The sequence below is a fragment of the Rhinopithecus bieti genome, unplaced genomic scaffold (assembly GCF_001698545.2).
Source record: "Rhinopithecus bieti isolate Rb0 unplaced genomic scaffold, ASM169854v2 scaffold_7683, whole genome shotgun sequence".
In the NCBI taxonomy this organism is placed as follows: Eukaryota; Metazoa; Chordata; class Mammalia; order Primates; family Cercopithecidae; genus Rhinopithecus; species Rhinopithecus bieti.
Window position 1 is genome coordinate 2,950,158 of NW_016805834.1, and position 15,386 is coordinate 2,965,543.

Here is a 15,386-nt window from a genome sequence, read left to right on the forward strand (position 1 = left end):
TTCTCACTCATAGGTGGTAAATGAACAATGAGATCACTTGAACACAGGGCGGGGAACATCACACACAGGGGCCTGTCGTGGGATGGGGGGCAGGGGGAGAGATAGTATTAGGAGAAATACCTAATATAAATGATGAGTTAATGGGTGCAGCAAACCAACACGGCACATGTATACCTACGTAACAAACCTGCATGTTGTACACACGTACCCTAGAACTTAAAGTATAATAAAAAAAAAAAAGATAAAAATAAAAAATGAACTTCAACCCTTTACAAAAAGTAACTCAAAATGGATCATACACCTAAATGTAAAAGCTAAAACTATAAAATATCTAGAAGAAAACTGAAAATCTGGCAGTAAAATGGCCCAATAGAAGCCTCTATCAATGGTTCACCCTAGAATACCAAACTGAAAAACTATCCTTACAAAAAAAAAAAATGCACCTTCATAAGAAAAAAAATCAGGTGAGTGGTGACAGTACCTGGTTTTTACTTCTTATCACTAAAAGAGGCACTAAAGAGGCTTGGAAAGATGGTCTTTAATTGTCAGCCCCACCCCTCCTCCACCCCCAGCTGCAACCATGTGGCACTGAGAAAGAATCAGGGTGTTTAGGGGAGGGAGAACATAGTAATTGTGGGACTTTGGAACTCAGTGTTGCCCTAGCAACACTGTTGTCACAGCAGAAAGGAACACCAAGCAGAATTCACCCAGCACTCACAGAGGGAGGATTTAGACCAGCCCTAGCCAGAGAGTAATAGCCCATCCCAGCAGTCAAAACCTGAATTCCAGCAAGTCCTACCACCATGAGGTAAAATGCTCTGTTGTTCTAAATAAGCTTGAAAGGCAGTCTATGCCATAAGGACTGAAATGCCTGGGCAAGGCCTGGTGCTGTGCTGGGCTCAGAGTCAATGGACTTGTGGGGAATGTGACCTAGTGAGACATTAGCCAGGGCAGCCAAGGGAGTATATATGCCACCCCTTTCCCTACCCCAGGCAGTACAGCTCACAGCTTCAGGAGACTCCTTCCTTCTACTTGAGAGGCAGAGCAGGAAGAGTAAAAAGGACTTTTCCTTGCAACATGGATACCAACCAGCTCAGTTACAGTAGGATAGAGCACCAGGCAGAGATTTGAGGTCCCATTCCAGGCCCTTGCTCCTGGATGAAATGTTTAGCCATATTGTTGGCCAGAAGGGTACCCACTCCCTTGAAGGGAAAGACCTAGTCCTGGCAAAATGTATCACCTGCTGACTAAAGACATCCTGGGCACTGAATAATCATCAGTGGTAGCACTGATGAATAAGCACCAGGCAGTGCTCACCGTTGGCCTTGGGTGAGATTCAGAGACATACTGGCTTCCCAGCTGTGGTCACTACAGGGAGAGACTCCTTCTGCTTGAGAAAAGGAGAGGTACAAGTAAAGAGGACTTTGTCTTGCAGCCTAGGTACCAGCTCAGCCACAGTGGTTGATGTAGTTTGGGTATTTGTCCCCACCCAAATCTCATGTTGAAATGTAATCCCCAATGCTGGAGGTGGGGCCTGGTGGGAGGTGTTTGAATCATGGTTGTAGATCCTTCATGAATGGCTTCAGCCATCCCCTTGGTGGTAAGTGAGTTCTCACTCTGAGTTCACATGAGATCTGGATGGTTTAAAGTGTATGGCATCCCCCTCCCCACTTTCTGTCTCGCTTGTTCCTGCTTTTGCAATGTGACATGCCTGCTTCCCCTTTGCTTTCTGCCATGATTGGAAGCCTCCTAAGGCCTCCTTAGAAACTGTGTAGATGTGGGTACCATGCTTCCTGCAAAGCCTGCAGAACTGTGGGCTAAGTAAACCTCTTTTCTTTACAAATTATCCAGTCTCAGGTATTTCTTCATAGCAATGCAAAAATGGCTTAATGGAGTAGGGTCAGAGCACCAAGCAGACTCTTGGGATCCCCAATTCCAGGTGTTGGCCCTTAGAAGACATTTCTGGACCTGCCCTGGGCCAGAGAGGAGCCCACTGCCTGAAAGGAGAGTCCCCGGCCTGGTAGCATTCACCACATGCTGATTGAAGAACCCTTGGGCCTTGAGTGAACATCAGTGGGAGCCAAACAGTACATGCCATGGGCCTGGGATGGTGGCAGCCACAGGGATAAACTCCTCTTCTTGTGGAAAGAGGAGGAAAGAGTGGGAAGAACTTTGTCTTTTTGCATTGGTGCCAGCTCAGCCACAGTAGAATAGAGCACCAGGTAGATTCCTAAGATGTCTGACTCAAGGCTCTGGCTCCTGGACAGAATCACTGGACCCACCCAAGGCCAGGAAGAACTCACTACCCTGAAAAGAAGAACACAAGCCTGACTGGCTTCACCACCTGCTGATTTTCGAGCCCTAGGGCCTTGATGGAACATAGGCAGTAGCCATGGGCCTTATGTAATATCAACCGCTGTGCTGGTCTCAGGTCTGACCCAGTGCAGTCCTAGTGGTGTGGCCACAGGGTATTTGTGTCACCCCTTCCCCCAGTTCTAGGCAGCTGAGCACAGAGAGATTACATTTGTTTGGGAGAAAGTTAGTGATGAAAACAAGAATCTTCCCCTAGTAATCCAGGGAATTCTTTGGGATCTTATCCAATACCATCCATGTGGTACCTCTATGAGTCTGCACAAGCCACAGCATTACTGGACTTGGGGTGCCCCCTAATGCAGATATGGTTGCAATGACAAAATTTATATCACAATACCCAAGACCCTTCAATATCTGGAAGGATGATTACAAACAAGCCCAGATGATGAAGACTACAATAAATACCTAACTCTTCAATGCACAGACACCAACAAACATCCACAAGCACCAAGACTATCCAGGGAAATACAATCTCACCAAACAAACTCAATAAGGCACCAGGGACCAATCCTGGACAGACAGAGATATATAATCTTTCAGACAGAGAATTCAAAGTAGCTGTTTTTAGAAAACCCAGTGAAATTTAAGATAAAACGGAGAAGGAATTCAGAATCCTCTCAGAAAATTTGACAAAGAGATAGAAATGATTAAAAAGAATCAAGCAGAAATTCTGGAGTTGAAAATGCAATTAACCTACTGAAAAATGCACCAGAGTCTCTTAAAAGCAGAATTGACGAAGAAGAAGGAAGAATTAGTAAGTCTGAAGACATGTTATTTGAAAATATACAGTCACAAGAGACAAAAGAAAAAGTATTTAAAAGAATGAAACATACCTAGGAAATCTAAAAAATAAACTCAAAAGGGCAACTAAGAGTTCCTGGCATTAAAGAGAAGGTTTCCTAGACAAGTGTATCCAGCGAAAATATCCTTTAAAAGTGAAGGGGAGGCCAAGTCTGGTGGCTCACGCCTGTAATCCTAGCACTTTGGGATGCTGAGGTGGGTGGATCACTTGAACCCAGGAGTTCAAGACCAGCCTGGGCAACACAGAGAGATCCCATCTCTATTGAAAAAAAAAAATTAAGGAGAAATAAAGTATTTCCCAGACAAACAAAAGTTGAGAGATTTCATCAACAGCAGGCCTGTCCTACAAGAAAATTCTAATGGGAGTTCTTCAATCTGAAAGAAAAGGATATTAATGACCAAGAAGAAATCATCTAAAGGAACAAAACTCACTGGCAATAATAAATACACAGAAAAACATAGTATATTATAACACTGTAACTGTGGCATGTAAACTACTCATATCTTGAGTAGAAAGACTAAAGATGAATCTATCAAAAATAATAACTACAGGCCAGGCTTGGCGGCTCACTCTTATAATCCCAGCATTTTGGGAGGCTGAGGCGGGCTGATCCCTTGAACCCAGAAGTTTGAGACCAGCTTAGGCAATACAGTGAGACCCTATTCCTAACAAAAAAAAATTTTTTAATTAGCTAGGTGTGGTGGCAAGTGCCTGTAGTCCCAGCTACTCAGGAGGCTGAGGTGGGAAGATTGTTCGAGCCTGGTAGGTCAAGTCTGCAGTGAGCCATATCACACCACTACACTCCAGCCTGGGCAACAGACCAAAACCCTGTCTCAGAATAATAATAATAATGACTACAACAACTTTTCAAGTAATAGTACAATAATCTATAAATAGAAACAACCAAAAAAGAGTGGAGATGAAGCTAAAGTGTAGAGTTTTTGTTAGTTTTCCCTTTGATTATTTATACAATCAGTGTTAAGTTGTCATCAGTTTAAAATAATGGATTTTAAGATATTATTTGCAAGCCTCATGGTAACCTCAAATCAAAAAACATATGACAGACACACACAAAATAAAAGGCAAGAAATTAAAACATACTTGTATCAGTCTGTTCTCACACTGTTAATAAAGACATACCCGAGACTGGGTAATTTATAAAGGAAAAGTTTAATTGACTCACAGTTGCACATGGCTGGGGAGGCCTCACAGTCATGATGAAAGAGCAAAGGACATTTTACATGGTGGCGGGCAAGAAAGAATGAGAACCAAACAAAAGGGGAAACTCCTTATAAAATCATTAGATCTCATGAGACTTATTCACTACCATGAGAACAGTATGAGGGAAACTGCTGACATGATTCAATTATCTCCCACCAGGTCCCTCCCACTACACGTGGGAATTACGAGAGCTACAATTCAAGATGATATTCGGGTGGGGATACAGCCAATCCATATTAATACTACCGAAGAAAATCATCTTCACTGAAAGGAAGACCAGAAGGAAGGAAAGAAGGAAGAGAAGACCACAACACAACCAGAAAACAAATAACTAAATGGCAGGAGTAAGTCCTTACTTATCAATAATAACATTGAATGTAAACAGACTACCTCTCCAATCAAAAGAAAGAATGGCTGAATAGATTAAAAAAAAAAAAAAAAAAAAAAAAAACCAGGACCCAACAATCTGTTTCCCACAAAAAAACACACTTTACCTATAAAGACACACATTGATTGAAAATAAAGGGATGGAAAAACATTCCATGCAAATGGAAACCAAAAAAAAAAGCAGAGTAGCCATACTTTTATCAAAGCATATTTCAAGACAAAAACTGTAAGAAAAGACAAAGACGGTCATCATATAATGATAAATGGGTCAATTAAGCAAGAGGATATAACAATTTTAAATATATATGTACCCAGCACTGGAGCACTCAGATATATAAAGCAAATGTTACCAGAGCTAAAGAAAGACAAAGACCCCAATATAATAATAACTGGATATTTCAATACTCCACTTTCAGTATTAGACAGATCATCCAGAAAGAAAATCAACAAACACTGGACTTAATCTGCACTATATATGGATCTAATATATATTTACAGAACTTTTCATTCCCTGGCTGCAGAATATACACTCTTCTCCTTAGCACGTAGATCATTCTCAAGGATAGACCACATGTTAGACCACAGAATAAGTCATAAAACATTCAAATAAATAAAATTCTATCAAGTATCTTTTTGGATTACAATGGAATAAAATTAAAAATCAGTAACACAAAATAGAAAAAAAGAAAAAAAAAACAAAAAAACCCTCAATAACAGGAGGAATTTTAGAAACCATATGAATGCATAGAAATTAAACAATATGCTCCTGAGTGGCCAGTGAGTCAATGAAGAAATTAAGATGGAAATTGAAAACTTTCTTGAAACGAATGATAATGGAAATAAAACATACCAAAATCTATGGGATAGAGCAAAAGCAGTACTAACAGGAATGTTTATAGCTATAAACACCTATGTTGAAAAGGTAGAAAAACCTCAAGCAAACAACCTATCAATACATCTTTAAAAACTAGAAAAGCAAGAGCAAGCCAAACTCATAATTAGTAGAAGAAAAGAAATAATGATCAGAGCAGGAATAAGTGAAACTGAAATGAAGAAAATACAAAGGATCAATGAAGCAAAAACTTGGTTTTTTGAAAAGATAAACAAAATCAACAAACCTTTAGCCAGACTAACAAAGAAAAAAAAAGAGAAGACTCAAATAAATAACACCAGAGATGAAAAAGGAGACATTACAACAAATACCACAGAAATTCAGGGGATCCTCTGAATTTCTAGGCTACTAAAAGCCACCATCTACCGATAAACTGAAAAACCGATAACCAATGGACAAATTCCTAGACACATACAATCTACCAAGATTGAACCAAGAAGAAATCAAAAACCTGAACAGACATCAATAACAAGTAATAAAATTGAAACTGTAATAAAATGTCTCCCAGCAAAGAAAAGCGTGGGACCCAATGGCTTCACTGCTGAACTCTACCAAACATTTAAAGAAGAACTAATATTAACTCTACTCAAACTATTTCAGAAAAACAGAGGAGGAAGGAATGTTTTCAAACTCATTCTATGGGTATTACTCTAATACCAAAACCAGGCAAAGACACACCAAAGAAAGAAAACTACAGGCCAATATCTTTAAGGAACATTGATGCAAAAATTCTCAACAAAAAACTAGCACACCAAATTCAACAACTCATTAAAAGCATCATTCATCATGACCAAATGGGATTAATTTCAGGAATACACGGATGGTTCAACGTATGTAAATCAATTTTGATACATCATATCAACAGAATGAAGGACAAAATCACACAATCATTTCAACTGATGCTGAAAAAGCATTTAACAAAATTCAGTATATGATAAAAAACTGTGTATAGAAGGAACACATCTCACCAAAATAAAAGGGATATATGACAGACCCACAGCTAGTATCATACTGACTGGGAAAAAACTAAAAGACTTTCCTCTAAGATCTGGACAAGACAAGCAGGCCCACTTTCACCATTGTTATTCAACATAGTACTGGAAGTCTTCACTAGAGCAGTCAGACAAGAGTAAGCTATAAAGACACACTTCCTTTCCTTCCAAATTGGAAAGGAAGAAGTCAAATTATCTTTGTTTGCACATGATATGATACTATGTTTGGAAAAACCTAAGTTTTCCACAAGAAAACTATTAGAACTGATAAATTCAACAAAGTTTTAGGATACAAAATCAACATACAAAAATCAATAGTGTTTATACATACCAACAATGAACAATGTGAAAAAGAAATTTTAAAAGTAATCACATTTACAATAGCCACACAAAAAATTAAATACCTAGGAATTAGCTTAATCCAAAGAAGTGAAAGATCTCATAACAAAAACTATAAAACACTGATGAAAGACATTGAAGAGGACACCAAAAATGGAAAAATATTCCATGATCATGGATTGGAAGAATCAATATTGTTAAAATGTGATTACCACCCAAAGCAATCTACAGATTCAATGCAATCCCTATCAAAATACCAATGACATTCTTCACATAAATAGAAAAAACAAACCTAAAATTCATATAGAATAACAAAAGACCCAAAATAGCCAAAGTTTTCCTAAGCAAAAACAACCAAACTGGAGGAATCACATTACCTGACTTCAAATTATACTACAGAGTGATAGTAACCAAAACAGCATGGTACTAGCACAAAAATAGACACATAGACCAGGGGAACAGAATACAGAGCCTGGAAACAAACCCACCTACCTAGAGTGAACTCATTTTTGACAAAGATCCCAAGAACATACGCTGAGGAAAAGACAATCTCTTCAATAAATAGTGCTGGGAAAACTGGCTATCCATATGCAGAAGAATGAGACTAGACCCCTATCTCTTACCATACACAAAAATCAAATTGAAATGGATTAAAGACTTAAATCTAAGACCTCAAACTATGAAACTACTACAATAAAACATTGGGAAAAATCTCTAAGAAATTGGTCTGGCAGAAATTTCTTGAGCAGTACCCCATAAGGATAGGCAACCAAAGCAAAAATGGGCAAATGGGATCACATCAAGTTAAAATGCTTCTGCACAGCAAAGGATACAATCAACAAAGGGAAGAGACAACTCAGAGACTGGGAGAAAATATTTGCAAACTACCCATCTGACAAGGGATTAATAACCACAATACACAAGGACTTTAAACAGCTCTTCAGAAAAATATCTAATTATCCAATCAAAAAATGGGCAAAAGATTTGAATAGACATTTCTCAAAAGAAGACATACAAATGGCAAAAAGTATATGAAAAGGTGCTCAACATGATTGATCATCAGAGAAATGTAAATCAAAACTACAGTGAGATCTCATCTCACCCCAGTTAAATGGTTTTTATCCGAAAGACAGGCAATAACAAATACTAGAGAAGATGTGGAGAAAAGGGAACCCTTTTGGTGGGAATGTAAATTAGTACAACAACTACGAAGAACAGTTTGGAGGCTCCTCATAAAAACTAAAATTTGAGCTATCAAATGATCCAGGAATCCCACTTCTGGGTATATACCCAAAAGAAAGGAAATCAGTATATCAAAGAGATAGTGTTTATTCCAGCACTATTCACAATAGCCAAGATTTGGAAGCAACCTAAGTATCCATTAACAGACAAACGGACAAAGAAAATGTGGTGCATATACACAATGCAGTACTAGTCAGCCATAAAAATGATAAGATCCTGTCATTTGCAACAACATGGATGGAGCTACAGGTCATTATGTTAAGTGAAATAAGCCATGCACAGAAAGACAAACTTCTCATGCTCTCACTTATTTGCAGGAGCTAAAATTTAAAACAATTGAACTCATGGAGATAGAGAGCAGAATGATAGTTACTAGAGGCTAGGAAGGATAGTGAGAGAGGGATTATTAATAGGTACAAAAATATACATAGAATGAAGAAGATCTAGTATTTGATAGCACAACAGAATGACCCATCAACAATAATTTATTGTACATTTAAAAACAACTAAAAAAGTATAACTGAATTGTTTGTAACACAAGTAAATGATAAATGCTTGAGATGATGGATATACCATTTACCCTGATGCAATTATTACTCATTGTATGCCTGTTTCAAAATATCTCATGTAGTCAGGCATAATGGCTCGCGTCTTTAATCTCAGCACTTAGGGAGGCAGAGGCAGGAGGACAGCTTGAATCCAGGAGTTCTAAACCTGCCTGGACGATATAGCAAAACGCTGTTCTCCACCAAAAGAAAAAAAAAAGTCCAAAACCCCCTCATGTATTCTGTAAATATATATATCTACCATGTACCCACAAAAATTTTAAAAATAAAAAACAAAATCTTACTGATCTTGGGTTAGGCAAATATTTTTTTAATACAACACAAAATATAAATTCTAAAAGAAAAGCTGATGAACTGAACTCCATCAAAATTTAAAACTTTTGCTTTTCAAAATAACTGTTTGGTAAATGAAAAGATAAGCCACAAACTTAGGGAAATATTCATAATATTTATATTTTATAAGGGACTGTGTCCAGAAGAAAAATAATTTATAGCTCAACAATAAGATGATGAACAATCCGATTTTTTAAATGAGCAAAAGATACAATAAAAAGTTTATAAAAGATACGTAAATAAGTATCTGAAAAGATGTTCAACATAATTACTAATTGGAAAATCGTGAGATACTAATACAAAATCCTTAGAATGGCTAAAATTAAATATTGACAATTGTCAAGGATATGGAGAGACTGGAATTTTCATACTTTTCTGGTGGGAATGCAAATTAGTTCAGCTACTATGCAAAACAATTTGGCAGATTCTTATAAAGTTAAATATATCCTTAGAATATGACTCAGTACTTCCACTCCTAGGTATTCACCCAAGAAAAATGAAAACATAGATCTACACAAAGACTTATATTCAAATGTTCATAGGAGATATAGTCATAATAGCCCAAAATTGGAAACAACCCAAACATAGGTATTCATCAGCTGATGAATGGATAGACAAATTGTGGTATATTCATCTAATGCAATACTACTCTGCAATAAAAAGGAACAAACTACTGATACAGGAATGAACTTAAAAAATATTAGGCTAAGTGAAAGAAGCCAGACACAAAATATTTCATTTCTATGAAATCCTAGAAATAGCAAAACTATAGTGATACAAAGCAGATTGGACATTACCATAGGCCATGCTGTAGAGTATTAGTGGACACATGTGAGAACTCTTTGGAATGATATAATTATTCTATATCTTGATAGTAGTGGCTGTTACATGACTGCACATATTTTTCAAAGCTCATTGAATTGTCCACATCAAATAGGTGGATTTTATTGTATGTAAATTATACCTCAATAAAGCTGATTGAAAATCCTCTAAATAATAATAGTTTCTCTTTTATTTTTTTAAATAGGGGATGAAAGAAATATTCTGACGTGAATGTTTTGAGGCGGATGGGGAATTGGCTTTATAAGGATGGGAGATGACAAGGTAAATACTGAGTACAACTTTCCCTGGGTGGAGATGTGTCGAGAACATTTCTCCTAGAGATTAGTGCTCAAATTGATCTTATTTAATGCTAATATAAAGAAAGGTGACAGTGTAGAAAGCAGAGTTTGTAGATAAGTTTTAAACTTTCTTCAATAGTGTATGTTGGCCAGCCGTGGTGGCTCACGCCTGTAATCCCAGCACTTTGGGAGGCCGAGGTGGGTGGATCACAAGGTCAGAAGATCGAGACCATCCTGGCTAACCTGGTGAAACCCCATCTCTACTAAAAAAGACAAAAAAATTAGCCGGGTGTGGTGGTGGGTGCCTGTAGTTCCAGCTGCTCGGAAGGCTGAGGCAGGAGAATGGCGTGAACCCGGGAGGTGGCACTTGCAGTGAGCCAAGAGTGCGCCATTGCACTCCAGCCTGGGCAACAGAGCAAGACTCTGTCTCAAAAAAAAAAAAAATAGTGTACGTCAAGTGGATGAAGATGAATTGCTGGATGATTTCATACCAAGTGCATAAAGATAGGTAATGCATTTTAGGAAAAGTCATTTAAGCCTACATTAATACCATTATAGGAGTTCAAGTTATTTTATTGGAATACTTTAAACTGTTTCCTGAAAATATTAATAACTATTGTAGACATGATACAGTATTCTGGTTAAAAAAGAATCTGTTATCTTTTAGAGGTAAATACTGAAGTACTTATAAATGAAGTTATAGGATATCTTGGTTTGCTTTAAATAATTCAGTGGGGTTGTGGGGAGAAGTTAGGGGTGGGAGTGGCTAGGAACATGGATGAAATAAGATTAGATATATACTGATAATTGTTAAAGCTGAGTGATGGGTACATGACATTTACTTTTCTATTCTCTTTATTCTGTGTATGCTATGGTTTGAATATTTGTCCCCTCCAAAACTCATGTTGAAACAATCCCCAATGTGGCAGTATTGAGAAGTGGGGCTATTGAAAGGTAATGGAACTGATGGATTAACGGGTTAATGGATCAATGGGTTATCATGGGAGAGGAACTGGTGGCTTTATAAGAAGAGGAGAGACCTGAGCTAGCATGTCAGCATGCTCAACCTCCTTGCCATGTGATAACCTGTGCAGCCTCCAGACTCTAGAAAGTCCCAGTCAACAAGAAGACCCTCACCAGATGTGGCTCCCCTGAACTTGGACTTCTCAGCCTCCATAACTGTAAGAAATAAATTCCTTTTTTATATCAATTACTCACTTTCAGGTATTCTGTTATAAGCAGCAGAAAACGGACTAAGACTAAAACAGTGTATGCTTGAACATTTCCATCACAATGGGTTGACTGTTTGCTTTTTAGTTTTCTGGGGGAAAAAAAAATCTGTCTTCACTTAGATGAGCTTTGGAATCACCCTGGACTCAACTACATGGTCCATAAGGAAGTAAAAATAACTTAAAACTAGGCTCTCTAAAAGTGTGTTTTTAGATCAAGGGAATGGGTTAGACAGCAGAATCACCAGGGGTGCTCATCTATTCTATGCCGAGGGTCTCTCCAGAGGATTTAATTTGATTGGGTGGCAAGTTCAGCAGGTATCACCTGGCAGAGGTGACACTCAAAGTCTGATGGATACAGGTTTATGGTTCTGAACTAATCTGGTTCTGTGCTATTTGAACTGGGTCCCAGTGCAAAAACTGAGACTTTAAAAGACAGTATTCAAACCCCTGGGGAAAGGAAAGGGTTATGTAGACTTGTAGGATCCCTGCCAATGAGAAATATTTTGGGAATATCCATAATCAATGGGAAGGGAGAGGGTCACCACATCGGTCCAACAGGCTGCTGTGAATCATAAACCCAACAGAATGCTAGGATCAGACAGAACATGGAACACAAAATTATTCCATCCCATACATTAACTGCCAAGCCTCAAAAAAATACATATTAAAAATTAAAGAAAAATTAGAGAAGTAAAACTAATTATTTCACTAGAAAGTATTAGAAAGCCAATGAAAATCTATGACAACAAGAGACCAAAATATGGCAATTTTGGAGATTTGAAGGCTGTAAATTCATAGAAATGTAAATATGGTAATATAGACTTTTTCACTACATCCTAATATCCCAGACCTAGAGGATGCAACTCAAAGCTTAAAAGATGTAGTTTTATCTCAGTGAAAGGAAGTACTACTCTATAAGAACATTTTAGCTAAAAACAGGAAAATGCCCATGCAGGGTTTAACTACCAAATAATAAAATATAATTAAAGTAAGATAGGGTGTTTGAGAAAAAAAATCCTAAACATTTTGAGGCTGACATCATGGAAGTCGTCTAAGCTTTTTACTATGTATCCATTGGCACTGCTTCCCAGGCTAAGTTGGAAAGATCATCTGTGTCCGCCAAATACTGCAGTTCTTAAGTTTTCAAGATGTGAATAAAACCCACAAGTCACTGCTAGAATGGCTATTGGTCCTTGTATATACAAGGGGTCTCCATTTCTAGAGTTAGACATGAGAATACACTTTAGCCAGGAGCAGAATTATGGGGCATTGTGCCATCCCAGCCACCATCGCCTGAAAACCTGCCCTTCTAGCTATGTAACTATGTAACAGCTACTATAAAATGTAGAGCCTTAAAACAGCATCCACTTTGTTTCATAATTTTACAAGTCACAAATTTGAGAAGGGCTCAACTAGGTGATTCTTCTGCTCCATGTCTCAACTGGGGTCACTCGTGCTATTCAGCTGGTGGCTGGGCTAGGCCAGAGTGTCCATGATGCTTCTTTCATGCACCTGATGTCTCTGCAGAGATTGCAAAAGGCTGGGTTCTGCTGAGCCCCTCTCCCTCACTGTGTAATATCAGGGTCTCTCCACATGTTTACTTCAGCAGAGTAGTTAGACTTCTTATCTGATGGCTGACTAAAGATCAGGTGCCAGGAACAGAGGAAGCTGTCAGATCTCTTAAAATTCAGGCTCACTACTGGCATCATGTCACTTCTGTTGTACTCTGCTGATCAAAGTAATCCAGGCCAGCTTAGATTCAAAGGGAGAAGAAATGGGTCTCTCAATGGCAGGAATTTTAAATAACTTGAGGCCATCTCTAATTCACCACAGATGCCCTTAAAAAAAAAAACTGTCAGGAACTGAAAGATATCCCCATCTGCATTTAAGGAAAGCCAGAACGAAATTTTCTGGACTAAATTCTTTTCAATCAAAAAAGATAACTAGGCTGGGCATGGTGGCTTACGCCTGTAATCCCAGCACTTTGGGAAGCCAAGACCGGCAGATCACTTGAGGTCAGGAGTTCGAGACCAGCCTGGCCAACATGGTGAAAACCCATCTCTAATAAAAATACAAAAAATTAGCCAGGCATGGTGGTGCACGCCTGTATTCCCAGCTACTCAGGAGGCTGAGGCAGGAAAATCACCTGAACCTTGGAGGCAGAGGTTGCCATGAGCTGAGATCATGCCACTGCACTCCAGCCTAGGCGACAGAGTGAAACTCTGTCTCAGAAAAAAATTTAAAAAGACTCAGAAGTTTCCAGGCTGTTCAGAAGTGAAATGGGACAGGTTTGAGCCACACTAACTTATGCTTCATAGACATGACCTTACCATGTGTTTAAAAAAAAGAAAACTTGTGGCTGGGAGTAGTGGCTCACGCCTGTAATCCCAGCACTTTGGGAGGCTGAGATGCGCAGATTGCCTGAGGTCAGGAATTCGAGACCAGTCTGGCCAACATGGTGAAACCCTGTTTCTACCAAAAATACAAAAAAAAAAAAAAAAAAAGATAACTAATTCTACATACCTTAATATTCCTGTTCTTAACCCAACAAAAAGAATATTCCCAGGCACATATTGAAGTGTTCTGTTCCTCAGTTCACCCATATGTACGCATGTATATGTATCATATGGAATATGCATTCATCATATTCACGTGTTGAAATTCTCACCCCTAAGGTGATGGTGACCAGCCTGGTCAACACGGCAAAACTCCATCTCCACTAAAAATACAAATTTAGCCAGGCGTGGTGGCAGGCACCTGTGGTCCCAGCTACTTGGGAGGCTGAGGCAGGAGAATCACTTGAACCCAGGAGCGGGAGGTTGCAGTGAGCCAAGATCATGTCACTACACTCCAGCCTGGGCGACAGAGCAAGACTCCATCTCAAAAAGAAGAAAAGGAGGAAGAAGAAGAAGAAGAAGAAGGAGGAGGAGGAGGAGGAGAAGGAGGAGGAGAAGGAGAGGAAGAAGGAGAGGAAGAAGGAGAGGAAGGAGAGGAAGAGGAAGAGGAAGAAGAAGAAGTAGTAGTAGTGAGACTTTCATGAGGTGATTGAGTCATGAAGGCCTTCATGAATAGGACTGGTGCCTTATAAAAGAAGCCTGAGAGACCCCTCACCCCTTCTGCTATGTGAGGACACAAGAAGGTGTCATCTGTGAGCCAGAACATAGGCCTTCATGAGACACCAAATCTGCTGGTGACTTAATCTTGGACTTCTCAGCCTCCAGAACCGTGCAAAATAAATTTGTGTTTTTTATAAGCTACCTAGTTTATGGCATTTTGGTATAGCAGCCCAAATAGACTAACAGAGGCATCTCTTAATACCTTGCATTACATAATCATTACAAGAACTTGGCAAGCAGACATTATTAGCCCAGCATCACAAACCATGACCTGAATTTGAAGCCAGGTTCATTATGACTCTAAAGCCTACAGTCACATTACAAACATAGTAGAGAAATAAGTACTGGCAAGAATTTGAAGCAATAGGAACTCTCCTACACAGCTGAGGAAAGCATACATTGCTGCAGTCATTACAACCAGTTTGGAACACACTTATTCAAAATCGTATCTTGGGTGACCCAGTATTTCCAATACCAGATAAATTTCCTGGGGACACTCATGCACGTGTACATGTATTTGTAACTTCATTGTTAGTAACACCAAAGAAACAGGAAACAACAGAAATGTCAATCAATAGTAGAACAGATAGTTAAGTGGTAATGTGTTCATACACTGGAATATGCAGAGGTGAAAATGAAACATGTGGAACAGCATGCATCCACAAGGATGAATCTTGAAAATCCAATAATAATAGACACTGGGGACTCCAAAGGGGAAAGAGAGAGGAGAGGGCTAAAGTACCTATTGGGCACAATGTTCACTATTTAGG

At 38.7% G+C, this 15,386-nt stretch overlaps 1 long non-coding RNA gene across 1 annotated transcript; it reads left to right on the forward strand.

Annotated features, from left to right (window-relative positions):
• Nucleotides 1-700: 700 nt before the first annotated feature.
• On the forward strand, nucleotides 701-14,204 carry LOC108530778 (uncharacterized). Its single transcript, XR_001885956.1, has 4 exons — nucleotides 701-808; nucleotides 10,175-10,251; nucleotides 11,363-11,449; nucleotides 14,176-14,204. It is a non-coding gene; the product is annotated as an uncharacterized LOC108530778 (long non-coding RNA).
• Nucleotides 14,205-15,386: the final 1,182 nt, after the last annotated feature.